Genomic DNA, 18,696 nt, shown 5'->3' with positions numbered 1-18,696 from the left:
GTTGCCAAGGAAGTGGTGGCTTCACCTCTGTCTCCCCTCTCCAGATGGGGTTCCCTGGTATGTCCCATGCGTTGGCCACGGTCTCACATTTGGTTGGGACTTTTCTCATGTCCGGTGCACACAGGCACGTGTTGTGCCATGGTAATGTTCCCGTCAGTAGATCCATGTTTTTTTGCAAGGAGCATTTCGCACAGAAGATGGTCATTGTGTGGGGTAACATTGTGTTGGTGTTACTATCAGATCTGAGGTGAGATGATAAGTCGAAAATGTTTAATAAATGTTTAATAAAATGTTAAAATTATTTTTAACATTGGAATCTAAGAGTTAAAACTAATGGAGTTGTGTCTGATGTTTGTTTTGATCGTAGTTAGTTACATGGTCGTGCGCGCGCACCCTGTACTGAGGGGAGGCGTGGTGGCCCCTTGCCCGGACGACCGCACAAAGAGGAGAGTGATAGCTCTGTGGGGGGGAGGGGAGTGGGAGGTTGGGTCGTGCTGTAGTTGTCTGCGTGCGCAGCGTCGAGGAAGGAGTTTGGGCCGCTGCCCGGACAATCGCACAAAAGGGAGGGCGATAGCTGCCCGGACTATCGCACAAAAGGGAGGGCGATAGCTCCGACAGGTGTTGGGTCGAGACTTCACCCAGCTGCGTCGCTCACTCTACTGGAATGTTGCGAGGGTGGGGAGGGGTGCTCTTTGTTCGCTGCGCTGGTCGCGCCGGCCTGTCTGACCTAAATCATTTCACGCGCACGAAATGACCGTTTCCCGCATACCGCTCAGCTTGGATGTTGAAAAGTTGCTGTAGAACACTAAAATTTTCTTGATTTTTGCCACATGCAGGGGCGCCAAATGCCGTCGTCCCGGTAACGGAAGCTGCGTTAGCGGGTGAGCCTAGTAGGGAAGTCGGCTGGTGTACTGTTCAGTCCGGATGGGTGCCAGGCTAGCTTGCAGCTCGGCCACGGTGGGTGTGGGTCGTCAGCCCCTGTGCAGCTCACTAGGCTCGCCGGCGGTGCGGAGTTCTCGTTCGGAAAACACTCACATATATCACTACTCACGTCTCACGTCTCGGGGTCTCACGTCTCCCGGGGTCTCACAGGGTCACACGTCCGTCCTGGGTCGCGCGCGGGCGAAGACTGGCTAGCGATGGTGACTGCACGGAGGAGGGGTGTGAGGGTGCGTTCGGCCAGCAGGGGCTGGTGCTGACGGGGTGGGGACAGGGCTTTACTGCCCACGGAGGTACGATGTCAAGGTAATAATATTAAAATTAAAATAATTACTTAGATTTTAGTTTCGCTGTAGCGTTAGATGCAGTACAAGCTAAAACTAACTTAAAAACTGCATTCTGAATGGGTGATCAAATCAGCTTAGAGAGAGAAGATATACCATTATAGATTTTGGTTTCTGTGTAAATGTCACATCTTTAAGTAATTTAACAATGCTGTGTTCCATGTAATTCGACGCAATTATTTGAGACGTTCATCTCGTAGGTTTTTGAAAACTTCGAGTTTCTTCGTGTGGCCTCGGAACATGCCGATATTTCTGCCCTCTCCGTCGCACACAAAAATAAGTGACTTTCTATGTACATCTGCTTCCTAGCTGTACGCTGTAGTGCAGTATGCAATGCTGCGTTTGCTTGTGGTGAGAGCCTGCTACATTATTTAAGAGCATTGTTTCTTATACCGAAATGTTTTTTAATTGATGCATTTTAGACTGATATTATTATAGTGATTTAAAAAATTATATTTCTTTATTCGTCTTGCAGTAAAGTATCATGCTGTTTCTTCACTTTCTTCCCAACAATCTTAAATGTCTTAGGACGAGTCCTGAAAGGCCGAGTAAAATATTTCTTACGAAATATTGTAAAAATATCTCTATTCTACTTCCATAGTGTAGTGTGACTGCTGCTAGTTCAGGTTCACGCCAGACCTTGCAAGCAGGCACATTTTTGCTCAAAGTTGTTGCAGGTGAGGATTCCCTCGAGTTTAATCAAGTTCCTGTCATCTCGCCTAGTGTAAGTGCGCCGCTGCTCGGCTGATAGTAGGAAGACAGTGTGTGCGAAAAGCCAGGAGATAAAGTGCTAGTGTGAGATGCATCTTTGGCCACGCATATTGGTTATGTACATGCCCCAGAGTTGATTCTTCACTGCGAAAATGATTCCCTGCTAGTAGCTGGGTCATTTTTACCAGAAATACTGCTCGGGAAACGGAACTTGACCGCATTCAAGGATGGACGTTGAAGTTATCATTCAGAAAATCTAACAACAGGAATTTTTTACACCTCGTATCGGTACAGATATATATGGAATTTTATCTCTTGTTAAAATCGCTTTGACAATATCAGTAGAATGTGTGTAGGTCTGTAACCACATTTTTCTTTCGACAATGGAGTAGGCATCAATCACAGGACTAGGTAACTTACAATATTGTTTTTTTTTCCCTATGAATAATAGCAATTTAATTTTTTCCTAAATGTAGACGTTGGCCTCATTTTGGGATCTTATATATGAGGAAGTACACTCTGTGTTCTGGAAGTCAGTTAGGATAAGCTAGAATTTAATTTCGCCTCTAACATTGCCATCTGCCGGGGTTTCGGGTGTGATTCCCGCGGCGAGTCTAAGGAGCTGTACGTGAAAATTGGGGTGATTTCTGGGAGGGCGCAAGGCTATCTCTGTCGTCTAACCGTGAGTGGGTCGATCGGCCCCAGCATGTCCCCTAGACTCGGTGGCTTGACTTGGAAAATAGCGACGACCGGGTTAATCCCTGCACAGTAGAAAAAAAACCGACCCGGAGTTGCGTGGGGAGTTGCGTTGAAAAAGGTATTTGGTGATGACTATAGTTACCAGTCGTGAGGAATCAGAGAGTAAAACTTGAAGGCTCCCCACAGTACGCGCACGTCCGCTCCGGGCCGCGAGCTGATCAGAACTCCATCAGGGGTTGGCATGTGGAGGGAGGGACACTCCCTCCATGCGCCAAGGTTACACCGCTCATCTCGTCTGGGTGGAAACTTGGCGAGAGGTGCGATCCGCCAGCAGGAGCTAGTACTGCGGGCTGAGGCCGGGCTAATGGCCTTCGGTCGGTACGACGTCAAACGCCCCCCCCCCCCCCCCTTAAGAAGCTCGGCCTTGCACGTGATCAGGCTCTGCAGCGGTTTGCACCCCTAGCATGTCGTTGACTCCCCACCCTGGCGCCTGGGGTGGCTGCGGCTGGTGGGGTTGGAGCTCTGGACCTGGTGGCTGCGGCTGGTGGGGCCGCGTGGAGGCGTGATGAGGTGGTGGTGTGCAGTGTTGTGGTGGTGTCCAGTGTTGTGGCCATGTGGTTGTGTGGTGTGGTGGCCTAGTTTTCACAGTATGTCCAGGCGGTTGGGGCTCTGGGTGGTCGCAGGTGGTAGTGCGTGTCCACCGGTGGTCGAGTTTCCTCTATCGGGCCTTTGGGGTTGCGGGGACCGCGGTGGCCCCTCTGGGCCCTCCCGAGGTCGTACTCGGCCAGGTACCCCGGGGGCTGCCTGTCCCTGGCGGGTCTCGTCACTTGGCGTGAGGGCGGTTCGTCGGGCGCTCCTGGTGGGTTGTGAGGCATCCGAGTGGTGGTCGTGGTGGTGTTGTTGTGGTCTTCCGTCGGGGTTGTACTGCGTTTGCTCGCGTCGTTGATGTTAGATGGCCCACTAGAGTAAGGTTGCCTCCTTCGTTCAGGTATACCCAGGGTTTCTCTTGCCTCGTCGTCGGGTTCCTCCACGACGGGTGTTGTGCCCTCAGGTAGGGTTGCCGCCTCCTCCTCTGATGCGTGGGCGATCACTGGCCCAGCCGCACAGAGTAGTGGTTGTTGTCTGGCGGTGCCGAGTACCACGTCGTCGGGTTTGTCGACGATGGTGGCAGTGTCTTCCAATAGGCCCTCCAGGTCGCTCAGTGAGATGTCGGTGATGGTCACCTGTCCGTGGCGGGTCATCTGTCCTGGTTGGCGTGATGTTGTTGTCTCGTGCGTGGGATCTTGTGCGTCACTTGGTGTTTCCAGGTTATCGAGGGCCTCTTCTGGTGTCCTGGTTCGGATGTCGTGGTCATGCTCTCCGGTAGCTGGTTCGGGCTCGTCTGCTACCGGTTGATCGTCGTCGTGCATGTCGTCGTGTGTCTCGTCGTGGTCGGGTTCTTCTGGCATCAGCTCACCCGGTGTCGTGGAGAGTCATAGATCGTCGCAGTGGATCTTCCGGATGCGCCGCCCCCCGAGTCTGACCAGATATGCGTTCCTGCCCACGCATCTCTGGATTTTGTAAGGCCCGCTCCAGCGTGGTGCCTAACATGCGCAGTAGTTGCGGAGGGCTGCCGACAGCGGGTGGAAGTAGTATAGGAATGGGGCCCCTGCGCCAGGCTTCAGGCTGAGGTGCGAGGTGCCGAGCCACATCTCTGACGTCACGTCCATCTCTGACATCACGGCGGCCATCTTGGATGGTTGTGACCTTGACCTTTGACCTTGACCTTGAATTTGATCCTCAAAATGTGTCAAAATCCGCCAAAATTGGGCAAAATTTGCCCAAAATTCCTCAAAATTCGCCAAAATTTCCATTTCTGTGAAAAAAAATTCCGCCAAAAAATCTCAAAAAATTCCACAATTCAAAAATCAGGATTTCGAAAATCCTCAAAAGTCGTTTTGTCCTAGAAAGAACCCTAATTCCTAAAAGCGGCTTAAAACTCCTAAGAGCTAGCCGCTCTAAGCCGCCGAGGTCATGACCTTGAAAACTAGGATGCCATGACAGCCATATTGGATGATGACGTCACCGTTGCATTTTCCGTTACGGCCGCCATCTTTAACTTTTTTATTTATTATCCGATTTTAATGAAATTTTTTTTAAAAATTATAAAAAAATTAATTTAATAAAATTTTAATAAAATACTTATAAAATATATTTTTACAACACGGAGGTCAGAGTCCTCGGTTCGAACACAGTGAGGGCAAAAAAAATTAGAAATGGCGACCGATCCTTCCCCCGTGGTGACTTTTGGCAGACTGACTCCCACCACTTTTCTTAAAGCATATATATCGTCACCTAGTATGACGTCATGTCCACCATCTTGTCTTCGTTGCTGGAGACCACCATCTTGTTTTCGTCGGCGAGAGTGCGCTGACGCCATGTTAGTTTAGTTATTATCCGCTAGAGTGCAGTAATCATTTATTACTGTGACACCCGCCATCTTGAAATTTGGACACCATCTTGAAAATCCGTAATTATTTAGCTAGAAATTCGGGAAAAGTTCCAAAATTCATTAAATAAAGCACTCATTAATTTACATATTGATTCGATCCGCTCCTGTCCTTGGTTCGATACCCGATAGATGCAATAATGGTTAATCTTATTTAAAAAATAATAATTTCAATAAACCATGTTCAACATTCGTAAAGAGACTCTAAATCCTCTACAACCACCATCCTATCAGACATCAAGACCACCATCTTGGAAATCCGTAATTTTAAAGCTAGAGATTCGGGAAAAGTTCCAAAATTCATTAAATAAATCACTCATTAATTTACATATTGATTCGATCGGTTTCAGTCCTTGGTTCGATACCCGATCGATGCAATAATGTTTAATTTGATGTAAAAAAATAATAATTTCATTATTCCATGTTCAACATTCTTAAAGAGACATTAAAACCTCTACTGTCATCATCTTCCTATAAGCCATCAACACCAACATATTGGTAATTCATAATTTTAATGCTAGAGATTCGGGAAAAAGTTCAGAAATCATTAAATAAATTTCCGATCAATATACTGATTAATTAGATCAACTTAGGTCCTTGGTACGATTCTGGACGATGAAAAAAAATAACAATTTAACATAATAGTAACAGGTTCGAGGAATTAAACACCACAAGTTCTTTCACAAACATAATATTTATTTCATAATTTCTATTCTACTACAGGATCACTTACGAAAGCCAGCAAATTTACAATCATTTAGTTCCGCAGCGGTGTGAAATGACTAATTCTTAGCTCCAATCGGTTAATACTAGACAGAGTCCAGCCAGAACCTTTACAGACATAGTTCTCCTCTTCTTGACAGAGTTTCTGGATACCGTTTTTAACAGTTTGCTTCACATCGTAAGAACTGTAAATTACTGCAGCCGAAGTCTTGAATGCACACTTCTTCACTTTGTCCTCTAACGGATATGGCTTTCCATATAGACAGTCCAACCACAAGTTATATTTCAAAGGTCCGTTTGTCGCTACGTCATCAGTAAGCTGATTGATTATCTCCTGTCTAATATCATCAAGAAAAGTACAAATGTCCTTCGACTCACCGAACGTATTTAGATAATAATAGTCTTTCAACGTTCCACGAAATGCAGACTGCGCCAAGTAGAAGCCATTATCGTTCACTTGTAATGCACCGAACACAGTCTTAGGTTTAGTTCCATGTTCAGACGTCATAGCAATCGGTTTCTGCACATCTGTTCTTTTGGTTGTACGCTTTCGTGTCTCCAATCTAAAGCGAGGAGTCGAAATGTTGACAGGTAGTTAAACAGTAGGAGCACAGACTCCACCTTTACATTTTTTCGCATGATGTCGCAAACTGTCAATTCGAGTAAACCATTTAAGGCACTCATCACATCGAAACTTCATTCGAGAAGGATTCTTCGTACATTTGCTCCGCTCATGTCTTCGTGCATCATGGGAAAATGCGAACGACGTATCACAGTAGCTGCAAGGATACCGTGGTGATGAAGACGAGCCTTTCAGACCTGATCCAGATACAGGCGTTGCAACAGTAGGACCATTTCCAGGCATACTCTTATGCACATCGATGCATCGTTGTTGCGACGAAACCTTTACTTTCTGCCGCACAGCAGGACCTTTGCATGCCTTCATGTGCGTTTTCATATTATCTTTTCTGGCAAACTGCTTATGACATTTCTCACAAACAAACATTTTACGATATAGGTTCTTGGCACATTCGCTCCTCTCGTGTCGTCGAGCATTGCTGCTGTTTGAGAAAATCTTGTCACAGTAACAACACCGATGTTCGTTAGTTGTTGTCGATTCGGCATTCATTGAAGCCTCCATCGAGGACGAAACGAAGTTCGTCGAGTTTTCCTGCACAGCCAGCACTACCGGCATTAAAGTCTCTTCTGCTGGTGGTATCGCGTCTGATGAAGTCTCCTCCAGTGTTGTCGCCGTGGTTGCCAACGGAATCTGCTCCTTCTCCGTCGTAGCTGTCGTCAAGGTTCCCGTAGTCGACGGTTCAACCTCCATCGAGTTCGACGTTAAAGACGGTAAAGATGTCATCGAGGTCTCAAGAACAGATAATTGACACGACTTATGCACTAGAAGAAACAAACTAGACGATCCTTACACCGCCGACGTCAGTAACAAACTGAGCAATCTACTGTCTAGGACTCGCTTATATACATGCACCGTATGGAATAATACGCTAGTCAAATCAAGAACCATGTACAATAATACTAGAGTCAAATCTACAAAATTAAAAAAGAGGATCATTTGATCGAAAAAAAAATTCGATCTCTCCAATATACGCCAGGCTCCAAGAGCTACAATTCACGTCATCAGATCCATCTACATTTTGCTCCTATGCTTCAATTGACCATTAGCTCCAAGTTCTCCAACAGCTCCATCAGCTCCAACACGTAATGTACGCAATGTACGCGCAATACATGCAATTTACGTACAATAAATGTAATGATCACACAGTACACACAGGAAACGGAACGTACACACAGTACACACAGAAAACGGAACGTACACACAGTACACACAGGAAACTGAACGTACACACAGTACACACAGGAAACGGAACGTACACGCAATTTACGCAAAGTACACGCAATTTACGCAAAGTACACGCAATGTACGCAATGTACACAATATATATGCAATGTACACACAATGACTACGCTTCGTTCGTGCAGGACAAGCATTTAATGAAAACGAAGCACGTTTGGACGGAAATTCTATAAAACGAAAGCTCATTTAACGAAAAGGAGGCACATTCTCTCGTTCATTCAACTTGGTAGGATACGATCGTCAATGATAAGTTAGGATATAATCTCTCCAACAGTCTATGAATCCAACAGTTTATATTTCCATTAGCCATCGACTCCAACAGTCATTGGCTCCAACAGTCATTGGCTCCAACAGTCATTGCCTCCAACAGTCATTGGCTCCAACGGCCTTTTGGTTCATCAGCTCCAATGATATTTGGTTAGAATGCTACGACTCTAAGAGACTATGAGACTACAATTCTACGAGTGTACAAGACTCCTCCAACTACCTTCAAGTGTACAAAGCTCCAACTACTTCAGCAGCATTATGTTATAAGATTACATGACTGCTTGTTTACATAGCTACAAGTCAACGAGGCTACTTGGCTACGTAGCTACAAGTATACGAGGCTCCAAGCCATCATGACTACGCGACTACGAGTCATGAGGTAACGAGACTACGTGACTACGGGTATTCAAGCTTACGAGACTGCGAGGCTACAGAGCTACGAAGCTTCTAGAACATAAGTTTACGAGACTGCGAGAATACAGGACTACAAGTGTACACGAGTACTTGACTACTTCTTAGCTTCATCAGCTCCAAATGGCTCCAACAGGTCCAACAGCCTCCAAATGCTTAACACAGCTCCAAATGGCTCCAAATGCTCCAAACGGCCTCCAAATGTCTCCAGCAGCTCCAAATGCTCCAACAGCTCCAAAAAAAGGCTGCAAATGCTCCAACAGCCTCCAAATGCTTAACACAGCTCCAAATGGCTCCAAATGCTTGACAGCTCCAAATGCATAACACAGCTCCAAATGGCTCCAAATGCTCCAAACGGCCTCCAAATGCATAAAATTCTGGCTTGTACTAGAACTCTATCTTTGTTCAACAATGAGAAGTTCACAAGTTAGCAGAATCTGTTTATGTATTTTTTTTTATTTTATTTTTTTTTAATTTTTTATTACTATTTTTTCCTGAAATTTTATGATATCAAAGAAAACTTGCGGCGGTTTTCTCCGTGTGCTCCTGATTATTCTTGTCAATATTTTGGTGGTTTTCTCCGTGTGCTCCTGATTATTCTTGTCAATATTTTGTTGGTTTTCTCCGTGTGCTGCTGATTATTCTTGCTAATTTTATGATGGTTTTCTCCGTGTCCTCCTGATTATTCCTGACTAGACATCTGATGGTTTTCTCCGAGTGCTTCTGGTTACTGATGAGGAATTGATCTCTGCATGAAGAATTTTTTACTTAATGAGTCATGTCATTTTTTATTCAAGGTTGCATTTAATTATTGAAATTCTGCCAATAAATCAGCACTTGTAAATTTTTATCAGGTGGAAATTTAAAAAAATATATCATTATTCAGTCAAATAATCTCTGAGAAATCTAAGAAGCACTAACAGGATGGACGAACTTCCTTCTCCTTGGTGTCTAGCGAAGCCCTCCTTCTTTTGCGATCGTTAGTGAGCATCCCGCATCCCACATAAAATAACTAGGTAATTAATATTCACCTGCAAGCAACACGTGGCTACATCTGTTGATGACAGCCAGAACTACTTGCATCAATTTGCTTTGCATTAGATAACCTAACTCTCACCACTGAGTGGTGCTATTGTAATCAGTTAGAGTCATGTAGTCTCGTAGCCATGTAGCCTCGTGTCCTGGAAGCTTCGTAGTCCTGTAGCCTCGCAGTCTCGTAACCTTGTGTTCTGGAAGCTTCGTAAACATGATGCATTGGAACCTCGTAGACCTGTAGCTACGTAACAAAGTATCCATGGAATCATATAACATAATGCTGTTGGAGCAGTGGGAGCAAAAGAGAAAATGCCGACGAAGACAGATGCGATAATTGGAGCCTTTTGAAGCATTTGGAGCTGTGTTAAGCATTTGGAGCCTTTTGGAGCTGACAAGCATTTGGAGGCCGTTTGGAGCATTTGGAGCCATTTGGAGCATTTGGAGCCTTTGGAAGCATTTGGAGCTGCCAAGCATTTGGAGCCATTTGGAGCTGTGTTAAGCATTTGGAGGCTGTTGGAGCATTTGGAGCCTTTTTTTGGAGCTGTTGGAGCATTTGGAGCTGCTGGAGACATTTGGAGCTGTCAAGCATTTGGAGGCCGTTTGGAGCATTTGGAGCCATTTGGAGCTGTGTTATGCATTTGGAGCTGTCAAGCATTTGGAGCCATTTGGAGCTGTGTTAAGCATTTGGAGGCTGTTGGAGCATTTGCAGCCTTTTTTTGGAGCTGTTGGAGCATTTGGAGCTGCTGGAGACATTTGGAGGCCGTTTGGAGCATTTGGAGCCATTTGGAGCTGTGTTAAGCATTTGGAGGCTGTTGGACCTGTTGGAGCCATTTGGAGCTGATGAAGCTAAGAAGTAGTCAAGTACTCGTGTACACTTGTAGTCCTGTATTCTCGCAGTCTCGTAAACTTATGTTCTAGAAGCTTCGTAGCTCTGTAGCCTCGCAGTCTCGTAAGCTTGAATACCCGTAGTCACGTAGTCTCGTTACCTCATGACTCGTAGTCGCGTAGTCATGATGGCTTGGAGCCTCGTATACTTGTAGCTACGTAGCCAAGTAGCCTCGTTGACTTGTAGCTATGTAAACAAGCAGTCATGTAATCTTATAACATAATGCTGCTGAAGTAGTTGGAGCTTTGTACACTTGAAGGTAGTTGGAGGAGTCTTGTACACTCGTAGAATTGTAGTCTCATAGTCTCTTAGAGTCGTAGCATTCTAACCAAATATCATTGGAGCTGATGAACCAAAAGGCCGTTGGAGCCAATGACTGTTGGAGGCAATGACTGTTGGAGCCAATGACTGTTGGAGCCAATGACTGTTGGAGTCGATGGCTAATGGAAATATAAACTGTTGGATTCATAGACTGTTGGAGAGATTATATCCTAACTTATCATTGACGATCGTATCCTACCAAGTTGAATGAACGAGAGAATGTGCCTCCTTTTCGTTAAATGAGCTTTCGTTTTATAGAATTTCCGTCCAAACGTGCTTCGTTTTCATTAAATGCTTGTCCTGCACGAACGAAGCGTAGTCATTGTGTGTACATTGCATATATATTGTGTACATTGCGTACATTGCGTGTACTTTGCGTAAATTGCGTGTACTTTGCGTAAATTGCGTGTACGTTCCGTTTCCTGTGTGTACTGTGTGTACGTTCAGTTTCCTGTGTGTACAGTGTGTACGTTCCGTTTTCTGTGTGTACTGTGTGTACGTTCCGTTTCCTGTGTGTACTGTGTGATCATTACATTTATTGTACGTAAATTGCATGTATTGCGCGTACATTGCGTACATTACGTGTTGGAGCTGATGGAGCTGTTGGAGAACTTGGAGCTAATGGTCAATTGAAGCATAGGAGCAAAATGTAGATGGATCTGATGACGTGAATTGTAGCTCTTGGAGCCTGGCGTATATTGGAGAGATCGAATTTTTTTTTCGATCAAATGATCCTCTTTTTTAATTTTGTAGATTTGACTCTAGTATTATTGTACATGGTTCTTGATTTGACTAGCGTATTATTCCATACGGTGCATGTATATAAGCGAGTCCTAGACAGTAGATCGCTCAGTTTGTTACTGACGTCGGCGGTGTAAGGATCGTCTAGTTTGTTTCTTCTAGTGCATAAGTCGTGTCAATTATCTGTTCTTGAGACCTCGATGACATCTTTACCGTCTTTAACGTCGAACTCGATGGAGGTTGAACCGTCGACTACGGAAACCTTGACGACAGCTACGACGGAGAAGGAGCAGATTCCGTTGGCAACCACGGCGACAACACTGGAGGAGACTTCATCAGACGCGATACCACCAGCAGAAGAGACTTTAATGCCGGTAGTGCTGGCTGTGCAGGAAAACTCGACGAACTTCGTTTCGTCCTCGATGGAGGCTTCAATGGATGCCGAATCGACAACAACTAACGAACATCGGTGTTGTTACTGTGACAAGATTTTCTCAAACAGCAGCAATGCTCGACGACACGAGAGGAGCGAATGTGCCAAGAACCTATATCGTAAAATGTTTGTTTGTGAGAAATGTCATAAGCAGTTTGCCAGAAAAGATAATATGAAAACGCACATGAAGGCATGCAAAGGTCCTGCTGTGCGGCAGAAAGTAAAGGTTTCGTCGCAACAACGATGCATCGATGTGCATAAGAGTATGCCTGGAAATGGTCCTACTGTTGCAACGCCTGTATCTGGATCAGGTCTGAAAGGCTCGTCTTCATCACCACGGTATCCTTGCAGCTACTGTGATACGTCGTTCGCATTTTCCCATGATGCACGAAGACATGAGCGGAGCAAATGTACGAAGAATCCTTCTCGAATGAAGTTTCGATGTGATGAGTGCCTTAAATGGTTTACTCGAATTGACAGTTTGCGACATCATGCGAAAAAATGTAAAGGTGGAGTCTGTGCTCCTACTGTTTAACTACCTGTCAACATTTCGACTCCTCGCTTTAGATTGGAGACACGAAAGCGTACAACCAAAAGAACAGATGTGCAGAAACCGATTGCTATGACGTCTGAACATGGAACTAAACCTAAGACTGTGTTCGGTGCATTACAAGTGAACGATAATGGCTTCTACTTGGCGCAGTCTGCATTTCGTGGAACGTTGAAAGACTATTATTATCTAAATACGTTCGGTGAGTCGAAGGAAATTTGTACTTTTCTTGATGATATTAGACAGGAGATAATCAATCAGCTTACTGATGACGTAGCGACAAACGGACCTTTGAAATATAACTTGTGGTTGGACTGTCTATATGGAAAGCCATATCCGTTAGAGGACAAAGTGAAGAAGTGTGCATTCAAGACTTCGGCTGCAGTAATTTACAGTTCTGACGATGTGAAGCAAACTGTTAAAAACGGTATCCAGAAACTCTGTCAAGAAGAGGAGAACTATGTCTGTAAAGGTTCTGGCTGGACTCTGTCTAGTATTAACCGATTGGAGCTAAGAATTAGTCATTTCACACCGCTGCGGAACTAAATGATTGTAAATTTGCTGGCTTTCGTAAGTGATCCTGTAGTAGAATAGAAATTATGAAATAAATATTATGTTTGTGAAAGAACTTGTGGTGTTTAATTCCTCGAACCTGTTACTATTATGTTAAATTGTTATTTTTTTTCATCGTCCAGAATCGTACCAAGGACCTAAGTTGATCTAATTAATCAGTATATTGATCGGAAATTTATTTAATGATTTCTGAACTTTTTCCCGAATCTCTAGCATTAAAATTATGAATTACCAATATGTTGGTGTTGATGGCTTATAGGAAGATGATGACAGTAGAGGTTTTAATGTCTCTTTAAGAATGTTGAACATGGAATAATGAAATTATTATTTTTTTACATCAAATTAAACATTATTGCATCGATCGGGTATCGAACCAAGGACTGAAACCGATCGAATCAATATGTAAATTAATGAGTGATTTATTTAATGAATTTTGGAACTTTTCCCGAATCTCTAGCTTTAAAATTACGGATTTCCAAGATGGTGGTCTTGATGTCTGATAGGATGGTGGTTGTAGAGGATTTAGAGTCTCTTTACGAATGTTGAACATGGTTTATTGAAATTATTATTTTTTAAATAAGATTAACCATTATTGCATCTATCGGGTATCGAACCAAGGACAGGAGCGGATCGAATCAATATGTAAATTAATGAGTGCTTTATTTAATGAATTTTGGAACTTTTCCCGAATTTCTAGCTAAATAATTACGGATTTTCAAGATGGTGTCCAAATTTCAAGATGGCGGGTGTCACAGTAATAAATGATTACTGCACTCTAGCGGATAATAACTAAACTAACATGGCGTCAGCGCACTCTCGCCGACGAAAACAAGATGGTGGTCTCCAGCAACGAAGACAAGATGGCGGACATGACGTCATACTAGGTGACGATATATATGCTTTAAGAAAAGTGGTGGGAGTCAGTCTGCCAAAAGTCACCACGGGGGAAGGATCGGTCGCCAATTTTAATTTTTTTTGCCCTCACTGGGTTCGAACCGAGGACTCTGACCTCCGTGTTGTAAAAATATATTTTTTATAAGTATTTTATTAAAATTTTATTAAATTAATTTTTTTATAATTTTTAAAAAAAATTTCATTAAAATCGGATAATAAATAAAAAAGTTAAAGATGGCGGCCGTAACGGAAAATGCAACGGTGACGTCATCATCCAATATGGCTGTCATGGCATCCTAGTTTTCAAGGTCATGACCTCGGCGGCTTAGAGCGGCTAGCTCTTAGGAGTTTTAAGCCGCTTTTAGGAATTAGGGTTCTTTCTAGGACAAAACGACTTTTGAGGATTTTCGAAATCCTGATTTTTGAATTGTGGAATTTTTTGAGATTTTTTGGCGGAATTTTTTTTTCACAGAAATGGAAATTTTGGCGAATTTTGAGGAATTTTGGGCAAATTTTGCCCAATTTTGGCGGATTTTGACACATTTTGAGGATCAAATTCAAGGTCAAGGTCAAAGGTCAAGGTCACAACCATCCAAGATGGCCGCCGTGACGTCAGAGATGGACGTGACGTCAGAGATGTGGCTCGGCACCTCGCACCTCAGCCTGAAGCCTGGCGCAGGGGCCCCATTCCTATACTACTGGTGGACTCGGGCGTAGACTTGGTCTCCCGCTCGGACTAGGGGTGGCTCCCGCGTGGTCTTGAGGGTGATCTTCTGCGAGTAGGTTGTTTGACATCGTCGTGCATCTTCATACATGTCTGTCCTGCACTGGTCGCGTTCCTCCGTCCCTTCTCCGTCGTGCGGCGTCCCGAGGATGGCCCATTTGCCTGGGAGGTGCAGGTTACTTCCTTGCACCATCTTGGCGGGCGTGCGGCCGGTGGCTGCGTTCACACGATGGCGGATGCAGAACAGGGCATCGGCGAGGTGTTGGTCCCACTTCGAGTGGTCGTCAGTCAGTCGGAGTCGGAGTTGGATCTTCAAGTCCTGGTTCCTGCGCTCGGTGGGGTTGGCTATTGGATGGTAAGCTGGGGTGGTGTGGTGCTGGATATGCACCCGCGCGCACCAGTCCTGCCATTGATTGCCGATGAACTGGCTGCCATTATCGGTCAAGGTCGACTGTGGGTAGCCAGGAACTCCTGCATCATGAGGTGGATGATGGTGGATGCCCTAGCATTGCTGCACGGATATGCCTCTGTCCACCTTGTGAACATATCCGTCACGACGAGTATACCTCTTCCCTCTGGGCGACCTGGGATAGGGCCCCATCAGGTCGAGTGCGATGGTCTGGAAGGCGTGGGTCGGTTGTCGTGGGTGCTGTTGCTGCTCCCCATCGCGTCGGTGCGCCTTGCGGACCTGGCAGACCTCGCACTCCCGGACGTACTCCCTCACATCCCACGCCATGCCGAGCCAATGGTAGTGTTGGGAGACCGGGTGTCGTGTCTGGTCTGTACCAGGGTGTCCTGCCAGGTCGTGGTCGTGGTAGAACCTCTAGACGGCCACGCGCGCCTCGGGAGGCACATAGGTCTTCAACGAGCCAGCCTCTCCAAGCGCTCGGTGCATGATCTGGCCGTTCTGGTCTCTCCACGTCGGGTGTAGTTCGTCTCCGGGTTGTTGTCGTCGTTGGGTCATTTCGGTTGATTGATGTTGAGCGGTCATGACCTGTTGGTCGACGACAGTTGCGGTGTCAGGTGGTGGGTCGGTTTGGTTGGCGTTGGTCGTGATCCGTAAACAGGTGTTTAGTGGCGAGAGGTGTTCGGTGTTGGGACCGGGCGGCAGCATGTCCTCCCATTCCTCCACGTCGATGACCTCGTATTGGTCGCTCGGTTGCCGCGACAGGGCATCTGGCATCTGGTTTTCTCGCCTGGCATGTGCTTCACCACGAAGTCGAAGGACTGGAGGAGTAATGCCCACCGTATGAGTTTCCCTATTCTGCCCTGCATTGTCTAGAGCCAGGTGAGGCAGCAGTTGTCGGTACGGAGAGTAAGGCCCGAATTCAGAGTTGACCTTCGAAAGCGCATCCAACTCTCATTCATCTGGCAGACTCTCCACCTCTCATACTTCAAAAACGCCTTTCGAATGACTGCCAGCTGAAAGCTTGTTCCCATCCACTTTCAGTGAAGATCTGGCAACATGGCACAAAAATTTTCTTAGATCAAGTACTTGGAGTGTGTGTGGAAAAACGCCCTATTTAATTTCGATTGTCTTTTGTTTGCTCTCCCGCTGAAAATAATATTTTGTTTGGATTGGACACGAGGTTAGGGTTACCAGACACTGATAATATAAAAGGACGACATTCATCTCGCAAAAGGAGGGCATTTAACTAAAAAGGAGGACAATATATATATTTTTTAAAAAAGCCATGAATTAATTACAATGGAGTACGATATTTTACAATGTTTTTGCATTTAATACAGTTTCAGTATAAAGAATCAAACAAACTACGCATATACAGCATATTAAAAACACGTGCTTCTGCATGTGCTGCTACCTGTCAAGCTGTCATAGAACTACTTACTAGTGGGATGACTCTGCGGACAGTGCGCGCTTTGCCCATAGTGTAACTGCAGGAATTATCTCACTTTATAAAAAAGCCGGACATTTTGGAGCATTAAGGAAAATCCGGCCGGACGCAAAAAAATACATAAAAAGGAGGACATGTCCTCCTTTTGCCGGACGTCTGGTAACCCTACACGAGGTTGAGAAATGTTCTTAAGATGGATACGTTGCCTAAAATTATAGTGTTTTCTCCAGATGAAAAAGCGATTATTTTTGATCTCGTGAGAAAGCACAAAACATAATCGAAAAAAAAAAAAAAAAAACAGATGCAGTTTCTTACAGAGAAAAAAAATTATGTTTCGAACTCTTGATCCCGACAAAAATAAAACGGGCCTGCTAAATTTCTTATATACCTTCGCGGAACTGGATTTTCATTTTTAAGATCATCAAAAAATCAAAAACCTCGTCAATGTGATTTTGGAATTCATCCAAATCTTCTGCCATCGCTACAAAACACGTGTCTGATGCACACTTTGCAGGCGAAACGATTTCTTTAAAAACGCATATTTAATTCCAAACCATATTTTACATATCTGCCATATAACAAATATGTTTTAAACAATTACAAACACACATGAACACATTTTTATGTGGGAATTATATATTAAAACCATCAACTGCTCCGCCGATTTTCAACTGAACAGGCATTCGAATGAGCTTCAGACCACATTCACTTTCAAGTGGTTGGCTCTCCTTATCCAACAGTCAACCAACCACTGAAAAACGTCTCTGCCGAGCAGCTTCAATGGAAAAGCCTTTCGGTGTGTGGATAACCGTCGAAAGAGCTCTCTAAATTCGGCCCTAAAGGTCCGGCCCTCGAGATGCGGCCGGTACTTTTTTACTGCCCAGATCACCGCCAAACACTCCTGCTCATTGCTGTGGTATCTACGCTCAGCAAGCCCGAACTTCGCGCTGGCGTACTCCACTACGTGCTTGTCTCCTAGGTGGTCTACTTGAAACAGGACGATGCCTACCCCTAAGGTGCTGGCATCTGTCTGCAGGATGAGTGGGCGTTCGGGGTCAATACGCGCAAGGGTGTGGCAGCAAGTGAATGCGTTCTTTACCTCCTCGAACGCGCGTTGCGCATCGCTGCCCCAGTGGTAGCGCCTTTGCGGTGACAGCAGGTCGGTGAGGGGTGCAATTACCCGGAAGAAATCGGGTATGTATACCCTCAGCCAATTGATCAGACAGATAAACCTTTGGAGCTGCTTCCTCGTACGTGGGGCCTCCGCGGTCGCGATCTTCTGGAGGTGGCCAGTCTGAGGCTGGATACCCGCTGCATTGACGCGGTGCCCCAGGAATTCCACCTCCTCGGTACCCAGGTGGCATTTAGCGGGGTTCGTGGTCAGGTGGTGGGTAGCGAGTCTTTCGAGCACGAGTGCTAGGTGGCGGCAGTGGTCCTCCCATGTCTCTGAGAAGACGATAACATCGTCTAGATATGCGAGGTCGAACTGGCCGAGGTACCCTTCTAGCACCCACGTCATAATTGCTTGGAATGTCGCTGGTGCACTCTTGAGCCCGAAAGGCATGGCCCTGTACTGGAATCGCCTGCCATCGGGGACGGTGAAGGCGGTTTTCTCCCGGTCTTGGTGTTGGATTGGTACTTGCCAGTACCCCGACTTTAGATCTAGCGTGCTGAATAGGCGGGCCCTCCCAAGGCCGGATACCGCTGTCTCGACGCTGATCTGCGGGGGTGGTGCGCTGATGGTTACGGCATTGAGGGGGCGAAAATCAGTACAAAAACGCAGGCTACCGTCCCTTTAGGGGGCCAGAACGATACACGCGTTGTAGGGGCTGTTGGAGGGTTCGATCACCCCACTGTGCAGCATTTCAGTGACCTGCTCCCATATGATCCTCTGCTCCTTGTACCCATAACCCCGGGGTGATTCATAGATGGGTTGGTCGGTGGTGGTCGGGATGGAGTGCTCGGCTACAGTGGTGCGCTGTAAGGGCTCGGCGGTCGCGAACACGCCTCGTCGTTCGTGCAGGACTTTGTTGATGGTGCTACGGAACTCCGGTGGAACAACGTGGTGGAGGTCGTCTAGGGTTACGGTCGGGCCTGATGGTCTAGGTGTTCGACCCACCGCATACACAGCGAACCTTTCAGTTCGCCCCACATTGATTTTAGCTGTCCCCATCTCCAACACGGCATCGTGTTCTGCCAGCCAGTGTTGCCCTAACACAAGC

The sequence above is a fragment of the Bacillus rossius genome, chromosome 6 (genome assembly GCF_032445375.1).
Source record: "Bacillus rossius redtenbacheri isolate Brsri chromosome 6, Brsri_v3, whole genome shotgun sequence".
Taxonomy (NCBI): Eukaryota; Metazoa; Arthropoda; class Insecta; order Phasmatodea; family Bacillidae; genus Bacillus; species Bacillus rossius.
Note: the sequence above shows the minus strand (reverse complement) of the source record.